This window comes from Micrasema longulum, unplaced genomic scaffold (assembly GCF_059751315.1).
Source record: "Micrasema longulum isolate JH-2025_06_02 unplaced genomic scaffold, ASM5975131v1 h1tg000261l, whole genome shotgun sequence".
NCBI lineage: Eukaryota > Metazoa > Arthropoda > Insecta > Trichoptera > Brachycentridae > Micrasema > Micrasema longulum.
The window spans coordinates 340,771-359,991 of record NW_028277465.1 but is presented as its reverse complement, the minus strand read 5'-3'; the positions used below and the strand labels follow the sequence as shown (position 1 = coordinate 359,991).

At 34.4% G+C, this 19,221-nt stretch overlaps 1 protein-coding gene across 3 annotated transcripts in view; it reads right to left on the bottom strand.

Moving 5' to 3' along the window:
• tty (tweety) overlaps window positions 1–19,221 on the bottom strand; it is a 253,959-nt gene that overhangs the window by 172,690 nt on the left and 62,048 nt on the right. For all 3 annotated transcript variants that reach the window (XM_088224035.1, XM_088224037.1, XM_088224036.1), the window contains one exon: window positions 14,397–14,435. The gene's annotated coding sequence lies outside the window, so the exon portion shown is untranslated. The remainder of the gene's footprint in view (window positions 1–14,396; window positions 14,436–19,221) is intronic.

Genomic DNA, 19,221 nt, shown 5'->3' with positions numbered 1-19,221 from the left:
ATAAGCCAACAGAGTTTGTATTCCACCCTCTGTATGTATCTTTGCTGAATTACCTAATAAAATAAAATGAATATTAAAAAAAAATTAGATAATATTATTTGTGTTTTTATTGTAAATTATTAACGAATTTTAATTACGAGGCAATTTTCAACAAGTCGGAATCAAGTTGCGGGCCTTTTAGGTTTCGCCAACAAATTACAAGAGAAGTGTCATCGGCCTTCAATACACGTAGAATATCATGAATGCACTATTTTTTTGTATACATAAGTTTTAGTGGATACCATATCTAGTAGATTCAAACATCCTTGTACATAACCTTTCTTTTAATGCGTGGCACAGTACGGGGGTGGGGCAAGATTGATGTAAAGGGGAGGCGTAATATGGCCACGTGCCGATTCGGGCATCGCACCTCCGCAGGGGCGGACGCGGCGCTTTACGACGCCTGATAAGCAGATCTCTTCATTACTGACTGATACGTAATGAAACAAGATAATTTAAATGAGTGAAGGGGATTTTTGGGCGTAAACATATGACGGCACAAAATTTCCATAATAAGCCAAAAGGGGGCTTATGTTTATATACCCGCCAATAGTAAAAAAAAAATAAAGTGAAGACTAAGGCGAATGGGGAAGAAAACAAAACTAAATTTGTTGCATCAGAGAGAAAAAATATTTTTAAAGGGGAATATACGAGTCTAGCCATTTACAGGGCTTATGACATGTCATTAGATGGTTTAAGCGGTCACATTATAAACTGAGTAACATTCACCATTCTGCCTATGTTTAAACATCCACATTTCCTCATTCCTCCATCTGTTGACTTTTGTGAAGTAAAAGAATTGAAACCTTTATCTCGTGGGTGAAATTCACCCGGCTGAACCAATTAACCTACTAGGCAACGCCTGAAAACATTTCCCCCACGTTTATACTTCTTATACCAGTTAGTTTAATCAACAATGTTTTGATTATGTCCAAATGTTCTAAATTACTTCAAGGGAGGAAATTCAGCCTATCTACAAACATTTGGACGTACTCAAAACATTTTTAAAGAAAACAAATGCAGAATTCCGCTGTAAACAAATGCTAGATTTTGATGTAAACAGAAAAGTGCATGAAAACCATGTTGATTTTATGAAACGTTATCATCATGAATGATACTATAAAAGTACATACCTATTTCTTATTAAATACAGTGGTACATAAGGCAATGCATTGGCAGCACAATCGCAGCACATCTACGAGTAGATCATTTTTGTTAAATGAAAGGTAAATCGATCGGTCTTATGCTATGTAAAATATTTTGAAAGTACACAGTATTTTTTTATTGCCTTTTACAAAACTTAAAATATGAACATATTTGGTTTAATTATTGAAAATAAAATAAAAACATGCATTACTTTTTACCCAAGATCAAAAAACAAAAATGACACATTCAGTAAAAGTTGAAAACAATTTTAAAATAAAATATTTCAAAGGATTAATTTCACAAGAAACTAATAAAATACCGTTTCATATAACTATTACACTAAAGGTTTAATTACCATTCAACAACATAAATATACCCGATACGTGGGAATAATTATTGCTAAGTTCATGGAGTCTGTTCAATACGGCATTACAAGTATACACTTTCCGTGAATTGTTGCTACAAAACGGCGGCACCAGAACCTGTCTAGTAATTCTTCCAGAAGTTAACAGAGTTATCTTCGACTATCTCTGAAGAAAAATCGATATTTGTGTACGAAAATGAGTATATTTGCATAAACATTTAAAGTGTCTTCATTGGTAACCCATAACTGAACACGTTTAAAGGAAAAAAAATGTATACATATTCTGATTTTCATATAGGAAACTTAATTTTACTTCGTAGATAAAATTTAAGATAAATGTTACCTTCCCATTGCAATCGGGGCCCAGGCACCCTGAAGTTGATAAGAGATAACAGTTCTGGGCAATCCTATTTTGAATTTCTAATTTTGAATAAATTTAATAGGTTTGAAATTTTTCTTCTATCGTTTAGTTTTGAAAAATTATAGGAATCAATCACATCGTACGCCAAGCATCATAATTATGCTCTAATTTAGGTAATCAAAATAAATAGTTAGGTACTTTCTAAACTCAAAATACTAGAATGTCCAATAGTACAATTACTATTAGTCCAGTGGGCAAGTACATTTTACCTTGGAAGAGGTAGGGATGTTTTGGACTTGACAAAAAATTGGTGATACTGACGCGCGCTACAGGCTTGCCAAATGCTTGCTTGATTTAGGAACATACAAAATATACAAAATAGCATGACATTTTGTAAGTAAACCCCCTTTGCGACATGGCCACTGGACTAAATCTGGAATTCCGGTACAATTTTAGGGTGCCTAAAACAAATTAAAATATATCTGGGTAGTTAGTGACACAGTACCTACGCAAAATCAAGCATTTCATTACGTCATAACTCATAACCGAGGCAGTAAAACGCTAAACACAAAATATCCTCTTGTTGTCATTCGCATCATTACCATTGAAGGCTGTAAACAAATAGCTGGCGGGCAGATTAGAGGTGGGGGGTTGTTGGAATGTTCCAGGGGGAGGGGGTTGATCGTTAATCACAGAAAAAGCAAAAAAGGCGGGCGAAAATGAAATTTAATCTCTCGACAGCCGTAACCCTTTGCCTGCGGGAGTAGGGGACGAATTCAGGTATGAACTGATTTATTTTCTGAACGCGGTTTGTTACCGTACCTATCAATCAAAGACAAAGCCAGCTTCGCGACTGATACAAAACAAAATAACGTACTGCATACTATTTTCGTGCGCTCTTTCTGTCCAGACGGATGAAAAATACAGTTCGGTGAGTGAAATAGAATCAGAACCCTGGATGAGTGTTTCCAGCGCGATGCCTGCTCGCAGGTAAAAATCCCGAATAAGGAAATCAAGTAGGGATAATTCCGCCTCGCCGTGTAGTGGTTGACGCGTTCGCCTACCATTTTTGAGGTCTTGGGTTTGATTCCTGGCAGGATGGACAAGAAATATTTATACTTTTTAAGTAAAGTAAATAACGCGCTTGTAGTGTGTATATTTAATTACACGTAATTGGGCTAACCCTTCACCGAGACGAACGTAACTGCTGACTAAAACTACCATGCATGATCATGCCACGTCTTTCTCGGTCTTCCTCGTTTTCTGCATCCATTAACTTTCGCATTGTATATTTAATACGTTCTTAAAAATAATAGAAAATGTGGGAAAACATGCAAAATATTTTCTCATAGAACGAAACAAGGCAGGAAAAATAACGAATATAGATGCGCTTCTACAACGATAAAAGGATTTAGTTGAAAGACCGAACTCAATCTAACCTTTTTGAAGGGTAGAGGAACGCATTAAAGGATTGGCCAATATTTTAACCTATTCACGAGCTTTTATATCTTTCGTTTGGGGTAACATACAGAGGATTCTAGGCAATGCAGATTGCCTTTCATTTCTTTTTATATGTTTTGTAGGTACCAAGATCTACTTATTCAGAGATTGACACAAAACAAGAAAAACCCGAAAATTCGCAATTTTATTTCGAATAAAATACGTATTTACGAGGCTAGTAGTAGGCTAGGCGAGTCTAGGCGAGTACTATTTTTTTTAATTAAAAAAATATATATTTAAAAAATAGTATATACACCGCAAGACAAAAAAAAATACGAGTTTACCTGCTACCGCGCCCCTTGACTTTACTGAACCCTTTTTCTAAGAAATCCTTTATCGATACCTCTTTCTTTTGTTTAATAAATTAAGGACACTATGTGTCACCTTTCTACAATATTTACATTTTAAAATGTCTCAACAGTCTTGTTTTACCCGCGTTTGAGTGAACATAACACAACAATCATGGAAAGTGCAAAGCAAATGTCGATTGCGATAAAATCCAAAATAATCACATTGTCGCAAGAAAACATATCTAATTGTGAAATATCTCGTCGAGTTGGGTATTCAGAAGGTGCAGTGAGGTTTTTATTTTAAAAAATCCAAGAAACTGGATCCATAGAACGGAAAAAAGGAAGCGGACGGGGGCGCGTGACATCTGCCCGAGATGATCGCTTAATAAAAAAAATTGTTATGCGCGATCGATTTTTAACGGCACCTGAAATACACGCAGAGGTGCAGTCTACCAGCACATCAACATTTTCAGTAAAAACAGTGTCCAGGCGGCTGTTGGAGCATGGTTTCCAAGCACGGAGTCCCGCAAAGAAACCATTACTCACGGACAAAATGAAGAAGGCTAGACTGGATTGGGCGAAAGAGCACCAGAATTGGACCTTGGAGGATTGGCAAAATGTTGTTTTCTCTGATGAATCAAAATTCAACCTTTTTGGTCCAGACGGCAGAAAGATAGTTCGACGAAAACGTGGGGAAAGATATCATCCGTCGTGCGTCACTCGAACCGTTAAACATTCACCCTACGTGATGATTTGGGGGTGCATGACAGCATACGGTTTAGGACCTCTAAATTTTTTACAGGGTACGATGAATGCCATTCAGTACAAAAAAGTGTTAAAAAAAACATATTATTCCAACAATCGAGGACATTACGCAGTATACCGCGGACCCAATTTTTCAGGACGATTCTGCGCCGTGCCATAGAGCCCGCACTGTGAGTACAAATATATATATTTTTTAATGCATTTTGTGACCACATGATAAATAATTTATTGTTTTTTTATAGATCAATGAATTCAAGGAGAAAATTGGCTTAAAATCGTTGACGTGGCCCGGGAATAGCCCTGATTTGAACCCGATAGAAAATTTATGGGCGATTATGAAAAAAAAAGTCGGGAAAAAAAATCAAAAAACATCGAGGAATTAAAAAAATACTTAATTCAAGTTTGGGAAGAAGAAATAACATCAGAAATTTTAGATTCGCTTTACGCTTCTCTAAATAATAGAATTTTACATGTTATAAAAAATAAAGGTGAATTCACTAAGTACTAAATATTTTTAAATGTTATAAATATGTTTAAATGTAAAATACTTTAATTTAAAATAAAGCGATAAGAACCTACTTCTTAAATATGAATTAAAAAATAACATGTCTTTTATTATTCCATAACAAACACTCGACCATAAATGAACCGTTATGGGTCTCTAAGGTTCGGGTAATCTGATACCTGATATATAATGGCAATTTCTAAGTACAATTCATGAGTAAGATTTTTTATTTTAACCTTGAAATAACGAGTAGTCATCACATATGTCAAACAATATAAAAAAAACTAATTAAATATCAAGAATAATTCATTATATGTCAATTTTAGTTTTTTTTGAGAACTCGTAAATTTATTTGTCTTGCGGTGTATAATATATATTACTTATTTTTTCACGTAGTTGCCTTCCCGTTCTATGTAGGTTGTAAGTCGTGGCACAAGCTTTTTGATGCCTTCCTCGTAGAACTCTCCCGCCATCTCCTTCGTCCACTTCAAGACCTCTCGCTTCACCTCCTCATCGGTTGGAATTGTTCCCCGCCCACTTTTTTTTTCACTTCAGGAAGGTGAAAATATGAAAATCTGAAAGCGCTAAGTCGGAGGAGTATGCAGGGTGGTTCGAAATGTCCCAACCAAACGAGTTAAAACGCGGTTTTTTCTTCCGCGAGAAGGAACCTTATGACAGCGCGCACCTCGCACTTGGCGGAATTTCTTATTGTCATTTTTCACAGAAACGAACACTACGAGGCAAGTTTTGGTACTAACGAGGGTCGCCGGTGCTCGTTGTGTTCAGGAGACCCTCCCACTACCAATCAGTGTTGCCAACTTTTGGAAAAAAAATAATCTCACAGCACGAGAGCCAAGCAGTACTCTTACTTTCTGGACATGCCTCGTATACCAAACATTTAAGTACTATATTAAAAATAACATTTTAACGGCAGTATATTAGTTTGCGTCATTCACAATTATTGAAGGACATAATTTTCGTTCGTATTATAAAATAGTTCAAACGTAGGTAAAGTAGATCAGTAAGCTAATTTCGGTAAGGTAAAGTATAGACATAAACCTAACAATACATTAGCCTAAATATATTATAAATAAGCGAATACTATATTGCAGTGGCGAACGGTGATTTTATTTACAGGTAAGCTACAAAAAAATATAATTTATTTGTTCCTACATAGTAGGTTCATAATATAACGCAAGTTATTTATACTATAAATTGCTATTGTTTTCTGTGGTTCTGTGTGATACAACAACTCTCATCTATGAAATCAACTCAAACTACGTAACTTCGTGATATATTATATTGTGTATCTATATTATCCATTAATTTAACGCATAAATTATTCAAAAGTTTATAATTCAGTCAGTATTAGGTATTCTCATAACGATTGAAATGTCAACTGGCCGATTTGTTCTAGAAATGAATAATGCCAAAAACGGCCGCGTCGAACGCCACGTGTGTTGCGAGTATCATCTCAAAGAAAAATAGTCCTTAAGAAATAATGTTAGAGGTACTGTTTTCCAAATCAAGAATTTTCAAAGATTAATCCAAGAGAAAAAACCCGCACTGGGGTTAAGACGTTCGAAATATAGTATACTCATTTGTATAAAAAAATAAGCTGGAACAATCGGCTTGTTTTTTGGCTCACCGCAGGCGCTGGGTGCGGTTTAATAATATTTATATTAGGATAAAAATACAAACGGAGGAAATGATTTACAATAAATAGTAATTATTTATTTGTTTTTCTGTAAATAAAGTTACAGTAGAAGATTATTATGGTTGGTCAAATATAATGGTAAGCTGCGCATAATCGCTTCTATACACGGTTCGCCCCTGCTATATTGATATTTGAATAACTGTTTATACCCCCTTGAGGCCCTTGAGATGAATTGATACAAAATAACATGCTATATAAATTAGCTAAATAAAATGATGATGTATACTTAATGTGTTAGTATTTATATTTAAGATTTTTTACAATAGAATGCCCAAATTGTTCATAATAATTATATTACTAGAAATATATTTAGGCTAATGTATTCTTGTACACACACATATAATATAGATATATATATATATATAAATGTATGTGTGTGTGTGTGTGTGTGTGTGTGTGTATGCATATGGATGTGTAGGTTTGGGTGTGTATTTATACATGTAAATGTATTTCATATATTACTGTATACTGTATACCCATATACCCATGTGGGTACATTTCCTTATTTTAACTTATGGTTTCTTTTAGTCTTTTTTATGTTGTTCTTACTTTGAACTTTATATATAAACTTGTGTTACACTGCTGCACCTGAATGTATTATTAATAAATGTAAAAGCCCATGGGGCGTATGAATAAATAAATAAAAAGACTCTTTAATAAAAAAATACAGAATCTCGAATTTGTTTCACGTATAAAGGAATGAAATGTATGATGACTAGAGCTTCCAATCTCGACACAAATTTGAGTAGTGATACTAAGACAAGACTCGGACACAAGTCTAGAAATCTTAGGCCTTTCCGGGATTTCGAGATTATTCTTTAGTTATCTTTGGGGTATGATACTTTTGAGTAGGTAAACGATTGTAGGGAGCGATAAAATTCAATCTTGTACATGGTATTCTGAAAATACACTATTTAACAACGTTTAAAAGGTCCCCACAATCATAAGTTGAGTCAGTCATTAGTTAACGATTAGTTCGGATATTAAGGCGGCTCTACACGCTGGCCAATACGTTGGCAAATATGTATGGGCAAACGTGTACAGTAGAGTATTTATGGCTGGCAGACCTGGCACATGCGCTGACACGCGATACGTCTGATATCGGGTTTACAACACAGATCAAAGATAACTAGCTGAACCTACAACAACAACAACAAACCATCACGCCGTTTCCTCGTAAGGGTAGGCAGAGAGGATAGAACGCCACATCACTCTATCGTTGCATACAGATCTCGCTTCCTATACATTCATGTATCTTCTGATGCACGCGCGCTGATTATTCCGACTTTTGACATGTCCATCTTTAAGTATTTGTTGGATTTGGTCATGCCATGTCTTTCTCGGTCTTCCTCTATTTCTGCATCCATCAACATTCGCTTTTTTAATATTATTAGCCGTTCTTTCGCTGTCCATTCGCTCTACATGTCGAAGCCACAGAGAAATAATTCTCTAGGGAAGACCTTAAGCTCTATTGCATAGAACAAAAGCGTTCCAAATTTTCTGTTTGGTTTTAGTTTGGTTTCTAGTTTAACAACAAACGTGTAATAGGCGGTTTCGGTCTACGCTCGCAATTCTCAACGCATGTACCTGCGGCCCGTTGTATTGCTGTAATCTGTAGTTAAATTCATGATCAATGATAATAAATTCAGCGAACGCGCATTTGCGGTCGCAGGCCCTACGGGATGGAATGCTCTCCCAGCAGAGGTCGGAAACTGTGAGAGTGAAGTGATGTTTCGGAAGAAACTTAAAACCCAGTTTTTCTCTAAATCATTTGGATAAATTCTTAGCATATGGTGACAAAGTACATTATTTTTCTTAAATCAAAATAATTAAATTTAATTTATATTTGTTTAAATTTAATGTTGTGCACACATTGCTATGTCAATATAAATCTAGACAATATTACGAACAAAAAAATAAACCTAACACAGCACCAATTACGTACACAACACAATATATGAAACAACTATCTAACAGTACAACAAGATGTAAGAAGAATTTGTGCTTTGTGTGAATTTACTAGTGATTGTGTTTTTATTGTTGTGAGTATGAAATGTAGTGCGTGGAGTGAGGTGTATGGAGTGATGTGTATAAGATGTGGTGTTTATGTAGTGTGTATTCTGGTAGTACCTAGTTTAGTATTAATTGTTTCTGTTTATTTTCAAAGAGGCTAAATGATACTAATATTACAGTAACTTTAAACTTTGAAGTAGGGCACACATAAGCAAATTCCCCTATGTGCTCCAATAATAACAATATCTTTATATATCTTTATATTATCACTTTGTAAAGCGCCCTTGAGGTATTATAATACGAAAATGGCGCTATATAAGTTATCCATAATAATAATGTTTTTTTCTCCGTATAGGCGACTCTATTAGGTTATTACTCTAAGGGCTGAACGCTTGTCAACGCTTCCACGCGTTGGCCCAGCTTTTAGTACGCTACGAGCTATCGGAGGGCGCAAGCGATTTTTCGTTTGCTTTTGACGTTCGCAAATTGGCCCGCCAGATACTGGACGACTAGTCAACGTGTGGGCAGTTTAGCGATTTCGTTACCAACACGCGCGCCAGCGTACTGGCCAACGTATTGGCCAGCGTGTAGATCCGCGTTTAGGTTCGAGAAAGATAGCGTGGGAAGGGCGAATGAATGGACGGGATAGTGTGAAGAGATTATCAGTACTACGTTGCTGTTCGGGGAGAAACAGAAGTGATATGAAGAGAAACGTGATAAATAGTTCAAGAATGCTTTTAAGTTATGTAAGACGTTATTTTTCACATACAAGCACTTGAATACAACATGACTAGATAAAGATAAAGGGGTGGTTTCATATATATGTAGCTTGTAAGCGTCAATCTTGGCTGATTAAATACATCAATTAAAATTTAACAATCTTCCCACATGCGATAGATGTTAAATATTCGTAGAGTTAGTTGTTTAAAACAAAAATAATTGACAACTTGTAGTTTTTAAGTAATGTATTTGCTACTTACACATTCATTTGCTAATTACAAATGAAATGTGATCCCATTCCTGTTTCTTTAAGATCCTAGCAGTATTACTACACTTAAAAAGGACACAACACGGCATAGTTGAATTCAAATCAGGAGTTGCGTACTGAGCGACATCTACAAATAAACTAATGGGTCAAAAAGTAAAACTACTCATATATGAGTAGTTTAGTCGCCTTCTGTTTGATGCTCGTATGCGGTTTCTGGACTATTCTTAATTCTATGGTTTTAAATTTTAAAGAAAAAACAACAAAATGGTTGCAGGGGAGAAAATTGAAGTACAGAGGCAGTACAGTAGCTAGGTACGGCGCCCGCCACGCGTCCCCATTCCTACCCCTCTCGATGCTCCACAAATCCAGCAGGATTAGGCAATCATTTAGGTTTTTGATTGATTTATTTTTTAATATATGCCAATATGTCATCTTGGTCATACCGATCGTAGAGGTTTCGGATGTGACAGTGTTTACCATACATACTGTATTAGTAAGAACCAAGAATCCGTAGTTAATGCAAAATAAACAAAAAACAATAGTTTAAGAATGTTATAATTAAAGGTAACACGTAATATTTTATTTTTTAAATGTTTTGGGACATGTTTTATGTACTATAGAATTGCGATATTTTTAGTATTTTTTATCAATGCATCTCATTGACATATTGATAAAAATATATAGTCATTATTAAGTCATAGGATATACTAAATTTTACTTAAAGAATTGGTTAATAATAAAACGTGTATGCATATATTGCATATATGTACAATTGTACATACACATATAAACCTGTTATTCAGTGAAAGATAATGTTGGATATTTTATGACTGTGAACCAAATGATTATAATGTCTCTCCTCTCCGTATTAGGGAAATATCACATACTACGAATACCGATAAAAATATAGGAAATGGATTTAGAAAAATGAATTGTGTTTTCAAAATCAATATGGATATTGGGGAGAAAGGTTAGCATACATAACATTAAAAAAGAAATATGTCCCTACAAAAACGAGACATGTTTGGTCTTCATAATTGTGTTGATGATGACAATGTTCTATTTTAATTTAAACGGTCACAAACAAAGTTAAAAAAATACTCGAATCGTGACGTATAAGGGGCGTGGTTAATGCAATGACCGTTTTCGCGGAAATTAAAAATTATAAATTGAAAATATATTTTATGTTACTGATTTTATTTGTTTATTAATTATTTTAACACTTTATATACAGATTATATACATTTAAGGGCAGGCATATTGCCTTAAGGCAATTTCTTTGCACCTACCCAAACCGTTCAGTTAGAGAAAATTACAAGTACATGGACATATTGAATCTTACAATATTAGACGAAATTTAAAAAAAAAAAGAAAATAAAAATACATAAAACATTAACACTATATTATGAAGAGAGGAGAGGGGATGGGAAGGAAAGAAAAAGGATAAAGGAACAACTGAAATATTTAGATAGTGACATTTCAATCTCGGCTTAAATGTAAATAAAGAAGGGGCGTCTCTAACATTAGTGGGTAGATTATTCCACAATCGAGCGGCTACTACTGTGAAAGAGGAGGCAAAAAAATTAGAGCGATGACAGGGTATGAAAAGGGTTCTCTCGTTACTAGAACGAAGAGATAGTCCGTGCTCGAAGTCGATAGTCGTGAGGTTCGAAGAGCTCTCTCAGACGAACAGGCGAAGTGGGATTCGCAGTTTAGGTACTTAGGCAGTATCATCATAGAAAATCTAGACCCCGATATTGAAATAAAATGCAGTCTTGCAATAAAATCTTCTTTGTGACGATAAAATCTTCTTTGCAATAAAATCTTCTTTGTGACGATAATATAAACCTTAAGCTGAGACAACGAATGGTCAAATGTTATATATGGTCTGTCTTACTGTACGGTGTAGAGGCGTAGACTCTGAAAGTTAAAATTATAAACCGCCTTGAATCATTTGAAATGTGGATCCACCGTAGAATGTTAAGAATATCTTGGACCGATATGATAACCAACAATTAAGTATTACGTAGAGCCAGAACTAATAGAGAACTATTCACCACTGTTAAGCTCCGTAAGATTTCATATTTTGGCCATGTGTTGAGAGGTGATAAATATATATACTTCAGCTTGTCACGAAGGGGAAGATCGAGGGACGTAGAGGGGTCGGAAGAAAACAGCTTTCCTGGCTTCGAAACATCCGGGCATGGACCAGGATTAGAACTGTGGAGGAGCTGTTTCGCACTGCTCAGGATAGGGAAGCTTTCTCCCAAGTGATCGTCAACGTCGGGGGGACCCGACATGACACGTGAAGAAGAATAAGATACTAATAAGTAGCAAAAATATTTATTTTACTCGACAGTATTTCATAGACCCTTACTCATTTAAAATTCTATTATTCAAGTAACACAGTTTTGCAATGAAACAAAATCGCAATCAGTAATAATTGTATGTTTGTGGTTTGTAAATCAGGGCATCGATAATACTAGCCGAGGTCGGCGGCAGCGGGGTATTTATTTAGCGGTAAGGTGCTGCAACTGCCGAGTAATCTGTGAACTGTATCGGGAGATTGTACCGCGGAATCTCGTGAATGCCGAAGATGGGTAAAGGACCTATCATCACCGATGCTCATTCTGGTTACGTATTCTGATAGGAAGTTAAAATCTGTCTTCAATTTTATCTACAAAGTAAAATTAAGTTTTCTATATAAAAAATATGTGTTTAGAATTTAATTTTCTAAACATGTTCAATTACCGGTTACCGGCGAAGATACTTTGAATTTTCATACAAATACACACACTTTCGTACATAAATATCGATATTAGTTTATACCGACCGTCTCAGTATATACCGATGAAGATAGCTGTTCATAATCGCGGCCCTGGCACTAGACTTAAACCTCTTTTTACACGGTGAATACGTTCTACAGTGCCTTGTAAAAAAAATATAGGTACTAAAAAATAACAATTTCTTGTATAAAAATCAGTTCGGAATTTTTAAAAACGACATTGTTTACTATTTAATGGACCTTAATTGTATTAACCCTTGTGTGGCTATGATGTCACTTGAGTCATTAGTAACCGACCGAAACAAGATTTTCAGCCGAAAGTGAAACTGAATTTCGGCTTCAGTTCTAGTTTAGGCCGCAAACAAAACCGAAACGTATTTTAAAAAGTTTTAAGTCACTTCAGAACGCCCGAAATAAGCATTTTTATTATTAAACCTTACGATTTAATTTAAATAATGTTAAATAAAAAACAATGAAAAAAAGGACATAAATGTAATGAGTAATGTTTTTTTCGCGTTTTTTGGTTCGTTGTTATGTTTTATACATATAACTCATAGGTGTGCAACAGTTCTTCAATGGACGCCATAGGAACTTACAAAAATATAAACATGAAATATTTTAAAACTTAGTCACGAGGTACAAGATGCACCTAACTACAGCCGAACGTAATCCGACACATCCGGACAGCAGGTTTCGGTCAATTTTCGACCGAAACCGCAGCCGAAATTCGTTTTATTGGTCGAAACTGCCCGAAACCGAAACTTCGGTCGATCACTAGAGTCTACATAGAATACAAGACTTGATATACCTCTCTGATTATAAAAATTATAACTATAATAATCACGAATCATTAACAAAAATTATAATCTATTTATCTACAACAAATTTGAGGAGAATTCTAAGTTGTATGAAGTCTGCCTAACTAGATAGAACCTATTTTAAGGCAGGCATTTTTATGCGAGTATTTTGCTATAACAGGCCTAAATTATATTATTATTTTTACAAACTATGTAAAATAGGTTAACATCATTCTTTTTCCGCACCTGATGGTGCATAAGGTACTGAATTGGTACACAAAACGCAGCGTATCTCGATTTTTGTTACATAAAGGTAAGATGATCAGTACAACGCTTCAGGTGCCAGTACAGGGACTATGAAATAGTCTAGTGTAATGACGCCTTCTTAAATAAATATTTCAGGTCAACCATATCGGGAATCGAACAAAACCAAACGCGCTTACCACTACACTATGAGGCCGACATAGATAATATAAATATGTTATAAAACATGTGTTAATTTTTTGTTATGAAATACCTGTATTTCAAAATATGTCGTCTTTTTTGCTTAATGTAGCACGACGTTACAGAAGCGTTTTCAGATGTATTTTTATCAGGGTTTTTGTGAGTTAAAAAATATAACATAACAACAAAGATTATTCACTATCACTTTTACGTCTAGTAAGTAAAAGAGCTCTATGTAGGGAATTCCAAAAACAAACATTATAATTATATTACTTTTACGCATTTCTATATTTAATTTTTGTACCGCGTTATTTCGAAAAACCGTAAAAAAAAAAGTTCCGGTGTGATCTATCTCAAATCCATTTTTGTCATGTCTTAGGAAAAAGCTCACGCAACGGCTCACCTGTGGACAGTCTCCCTCCACCACGAGCAGTCCAGTGGTGCTCCGTCGACATTTAAAACTGACATGTCCGATAATTTAGTTAGGAAATCGCCCCATCTTAACGGTTGAGGTCCATGCAACCTTGTCCTTACGACTTTTATATACATACATATATGTATTTATCTTAGAGATACACTTTCGTGCATTTGTTAGTGATGCGTCACTAATAATTTATTTATAAATATCATTACTAAAAATTAAATTAATTAAATCTTTACATTATGTAGTACAAAAACTTACATGTTATTCGTTCGAAGAGGTCCCCAGAAGTTAAAACACCTGTAATAACAAAAAACAAATAAATTAAAAAGCGCATTTTTCAGCATTCATTATAACAAAACGTAAAAAGGGAAAATATCACATTCTACTAATACCAACAACAACAAACCATCACGCCGTTTCCCCGTAGGGGTAGGCAGAGAGGATAGAACGCCATAACACTCTATCTTGGCATACAGACCTCGATTCCTCTACATTCATACATCTTCTTATGCACGCACGCCGATTATTCCTACTTTTGACATGTCCATCTTCAAGTATTTGATGGACTTGATCGTGCCATGTCTTTCTCGGTCTTCCTCGTTTTCTGCATCCATCAACATTTGCATCGTAGATCCTTTTAGTCATTCTTTCGCTGTCCATTCGCTCTACATATCCATGGTTCTACTAATACCTATAAAAATATGTGAAACAGATTAAGAAAATATAATTTAATTTTCAAAATTAATATGGATATTGCGGAGAAATGTTTTCATACGTAACTTTTGAAATCGGTTTTTTTTTTAAATATGTCTTTACCTGAACGCGACATGTTTGGCTTTGACAATTGTGACGGCGAGATTCGTGACGATATTCTATTTAATTTTAAACGGTCACAAACAAAGCTCCCGGTTCTGCGCTGTCCGCATCCACTGTCTCCCGGAGAACCTCGTATAATATCATCTAACCATCTCATTGGTGGGCGTCCTTGGGGTCTCGCATTCCTCGGCCTGTACTCGAGAGCACGCTTCGTCCATCTATCATAAAACATTCGAGCATATGGCCTGCCCATTTCCACTTCAACCGATCAATCATTTCCACTACATTCCTACACATTCTTTCGTGCTTTACATACTTTGGTTTGATTGCGGATCCAATCGTTTTAAAAATTAATATTAGGTGTTAACATAAATTGTGTCCGTTTTTTTCCAAATTTCAAAATGAGTGAAAAAAAATGGTATGGTTACGTCATTCGAAGGAAAATTTTCAGCTCTACAATATGTTGTGTTTGCTTTTACGTTACATATGTTATTTTATTTGATTACAAACCTTCAAAATAGAATGTCAAGTAGACGAAAGTGAGCATTTTCGACACCCCTTATTTTACTTTATTTGGGAAACCGTTCTACATACATATTTATAGTAAACAAGCAGATATAATAATAATAATAATGTTTGGATAATTTATATAGCGCTATTTTTGTGAAAATCACCTCAAGGGCGCTGTACAATAAATAAATATCCCAACTCGTCTTGCAGCTACAGAGCGCATGGACGGTTGGGATTCTAGTTCCTAGTCTCCAATTATGATATATTACAATTATGATATATATGAGCTAGATAACAGAACGTCTTGCAGCTACAGAGCGCATGGACAATAAGAAATCTAGCCCCTATTTACATTTTTATTTGACAATGAAGTTTAGAGTTTAATTGATATTTTAAAAACGAAATAAAAGAAAATTTATAAAATTAGAAGTTAGATAACAACAAGTCTTGCAGCTACTGAGCGCATGGACGGTTGAAATTCTAGACCCCATTTACTAAATTGTACAAACTCAGTGTATGTTTGCGTTCAACAACAAAAACAACAACAAATCATTACCCTGTTTTTCCGTAGGGGTAGGCAGAGAGGATAGAACGCCATATTACTCTGTCTTTACACACAGACCTCGTTTTCTTTACTTTCATACATCTCCTCATGCACGCACGCCGATTATTCCTACTCTTGACATGTCCATCTTCCAGTATTTGTTGGATTTGATCGTGCCATGTCTTTCTCGGTCGTCTTTTTTTGCATCCATTAACATTCGCACTGTAGATCCTTTCAGCTGTTCTTTCGCTGTCCATTCGCTCTACATGTCCAATCCAGCGCAGCGCCCCTTTCTTGATTTTGTCGATAATTCTTGTCTTAGCCTTACATAGTGCACGGACCTCGAGATTTGTGATTCGCGTTCAACCGAAGGAACAAAGCTGCCAAAGATGCTATGAATTATTGACTAATTTGTTGATTTTTTTTTCATCTGGACAAAAACGGACCGACTCATGTTAATATCTTATATATTATAAAAATATAAAAACAGTTTAAATCGATTATGACGATAATAGGATAAGTTACCAGTTATTTCTACTACTTCTTTACCTTCCACGAGGCATGTACGCCCTGTACCGCGAATGGCGCCACACTATGGGGGCACTCCACACTCCGTGGCGAGGATATTATAATCCTCTTCTCGGGACCAACAAAATAAGAACAACACACAGAGAGCAAACCATTCTCGTTTTATGCTAAACAGCTGCAAAACTGGCTTTATTATCATTGGTGTATGTTCTGCTCATGTACGACGTAAATATTAATTATATTTTCACTTACCATAAAATGTCTTAGCATTCCAAGTCACATTTTTCTTATTAATTCCATTATTGCGCTTATGCACTTTGTGATTATATACAACTTCGTTCGTCTACAACTTGGTAAAGAAAATTGAGAACACTCAGACATTGGGAAATATTTAAACTGCCTTTGTTTTCAAATAATGCTACATACCACACACCTATGGCCCGCATGTGTCGGGAATATAATATATACTGCCGAAACAATAAAATTGACATTTTTTATGATACTCTCAGCTTTTGCGAATAATCTCTTAGGAATAAATCTTATTCAATAAGTACACACATACAACTTATTTTTTATTGCATTGAATCCTGTATAAAAAATATTTAAAAAAATATGTATTACAACTTAATATATAAATCTATTTTGTGTAATTCTATAATTGAAGATATATATGCATGTAAAATTGTATCGACGAATGCTTTCAAATTGTATGTTTTCTAGTATGTATCTTTGTTGAATTACCTAATAAAAAATATTATTAAAAAAAAATCATTCAAAAATATTATATACAGTGCCGCAGAGTGTGTGCGGACCAACTACTGCTTCACAAAATTATGACAGGAATAGTTGACTGTGCAGAACTACTTAGTTTAATAACAATACATGTGCCAGCCAGGATTTGTAGACGGTACCACCTGTTTCATGTACCAATAAGTAAAACACCGTAGGTTAAAAATGTTTTTTTTTTCGTAGGGCTTTTTCAGTGTACAATATATATAACATAAAGACATAGACTACACAAACATCTCTCTGTCAGATTTAAAATTTACACTTAAAATGCATTATGTAACTTAGTAGACATTATAATAATAAATATGTACATCTCCCTTCCCTTCCTTATTCTTCATGCACCTTTGTCCTAATCCCGCCCAATTTACAATAACTTACTGTTCTTAAAAAAAAAAAAACTTGGATCATTGAAAAATATATACGAGTACATGAAAATAACATTTTTATACGTATTTATATTATATGTAATATATTTTATTTACTAACTTTGTATACTTTGTGGAAGTCTGTTATTGGTTTTGAGTTTATACTCTATATCTGTTTGTTTACTATAAATATGTATTTAGAACTGTTGGTTTCTTAAATAAAATAAAATATCTATCAGTAATTCATGAATAAATCTAATTCTATTCCGATACTGATGTGAGGTTATTCGAATTATAAATACAGGTCAAGAAGACATACATGAATTAAAATCAATTTATATGAACTGCGAAATATTGAATCAACGTATCAAAATACTTGTCATTATTAATATTTTTGTCACTGCTTTACAACTATTTACAATACATAACTTTCAAAAATATTTCATATTAGAGTAAAAAGACCCCTGTTGCGAAAAAGTGCTTACTGGGAATCGATAAAAAAGAGTTATCTAGTATTTGACAATATTGTACCAATAAAATATAAAAAATTAGTTGTTTAAAATGAATTCATTGACAATTCTTGATGGAATTCCGTTGTAATAGTGTAATAACTTTTTTTAAATACTTAGTACACTTCCACTTGTTTCTTTGACCAATTAGCGCTTTCACCCTATAAAGGGCATCTTCAGACTGGTGAAATACAGTGTAAGGATAATTTATATAAAACTAAATATTATCTTAAGTGTAGGTACATTTAAAAAATAAGTTGTAAGATATACAATACGCACCCCTTAGTTGGACCCTGTACATTGTCATAAAACAATAAATGTTTTTCATAGAATAGAATCCTCTTTTACAGTACACCGCCAACACATTTTTCAATAATTTACCCCACTTTGTATTGAAATATTGCGTATTGCATCTCTTTCATCTTATTTTTTAAATGTACCTACACTTAGGATAATATTTAGTTTTATATAAATTACTAGCGGACCCGACAGACATTGTCCTGCCCGAACGTTGGCTTGCCTACTATTCTCTTGGAAAAATACTTTTATCTAGGTACTTGTTTGTGATTAAATTCCAAAACTAAAAATTGTTGATATTCAAAAAATATTGAATTTAAGTAGGTACTTGTTTATGGTAGAATTTCAAAATATAAAATAAATATTTTTTTAAATGTGGCATTCTTTTTGCAAACGTCAAACTCCGGTCGTCTCGCCAACAAAGGGGTGCACTTATGTAGGAATACGATTTTAAAAAATGTATTAAATTTAATATTATTTTAGTGTTACCAAAAATCCAATAAAAATAGATAAATGGGTAGAAATTACGAGGAATTTAAGGAAAGAATCTGATTGAGATCCACAAAAAAATAAATGGTGTTTGTAAACATTCAAAAATAAACTTTTTTATACACAAAAAAACGACATCTTTCCATTTTTTTGCAAATGCGTTCTCCTCGAATGCAACCCTGGTAGATCGATGAATAAAACATTTATGCTCCTAACTTAAAAAAAATATTCTATTA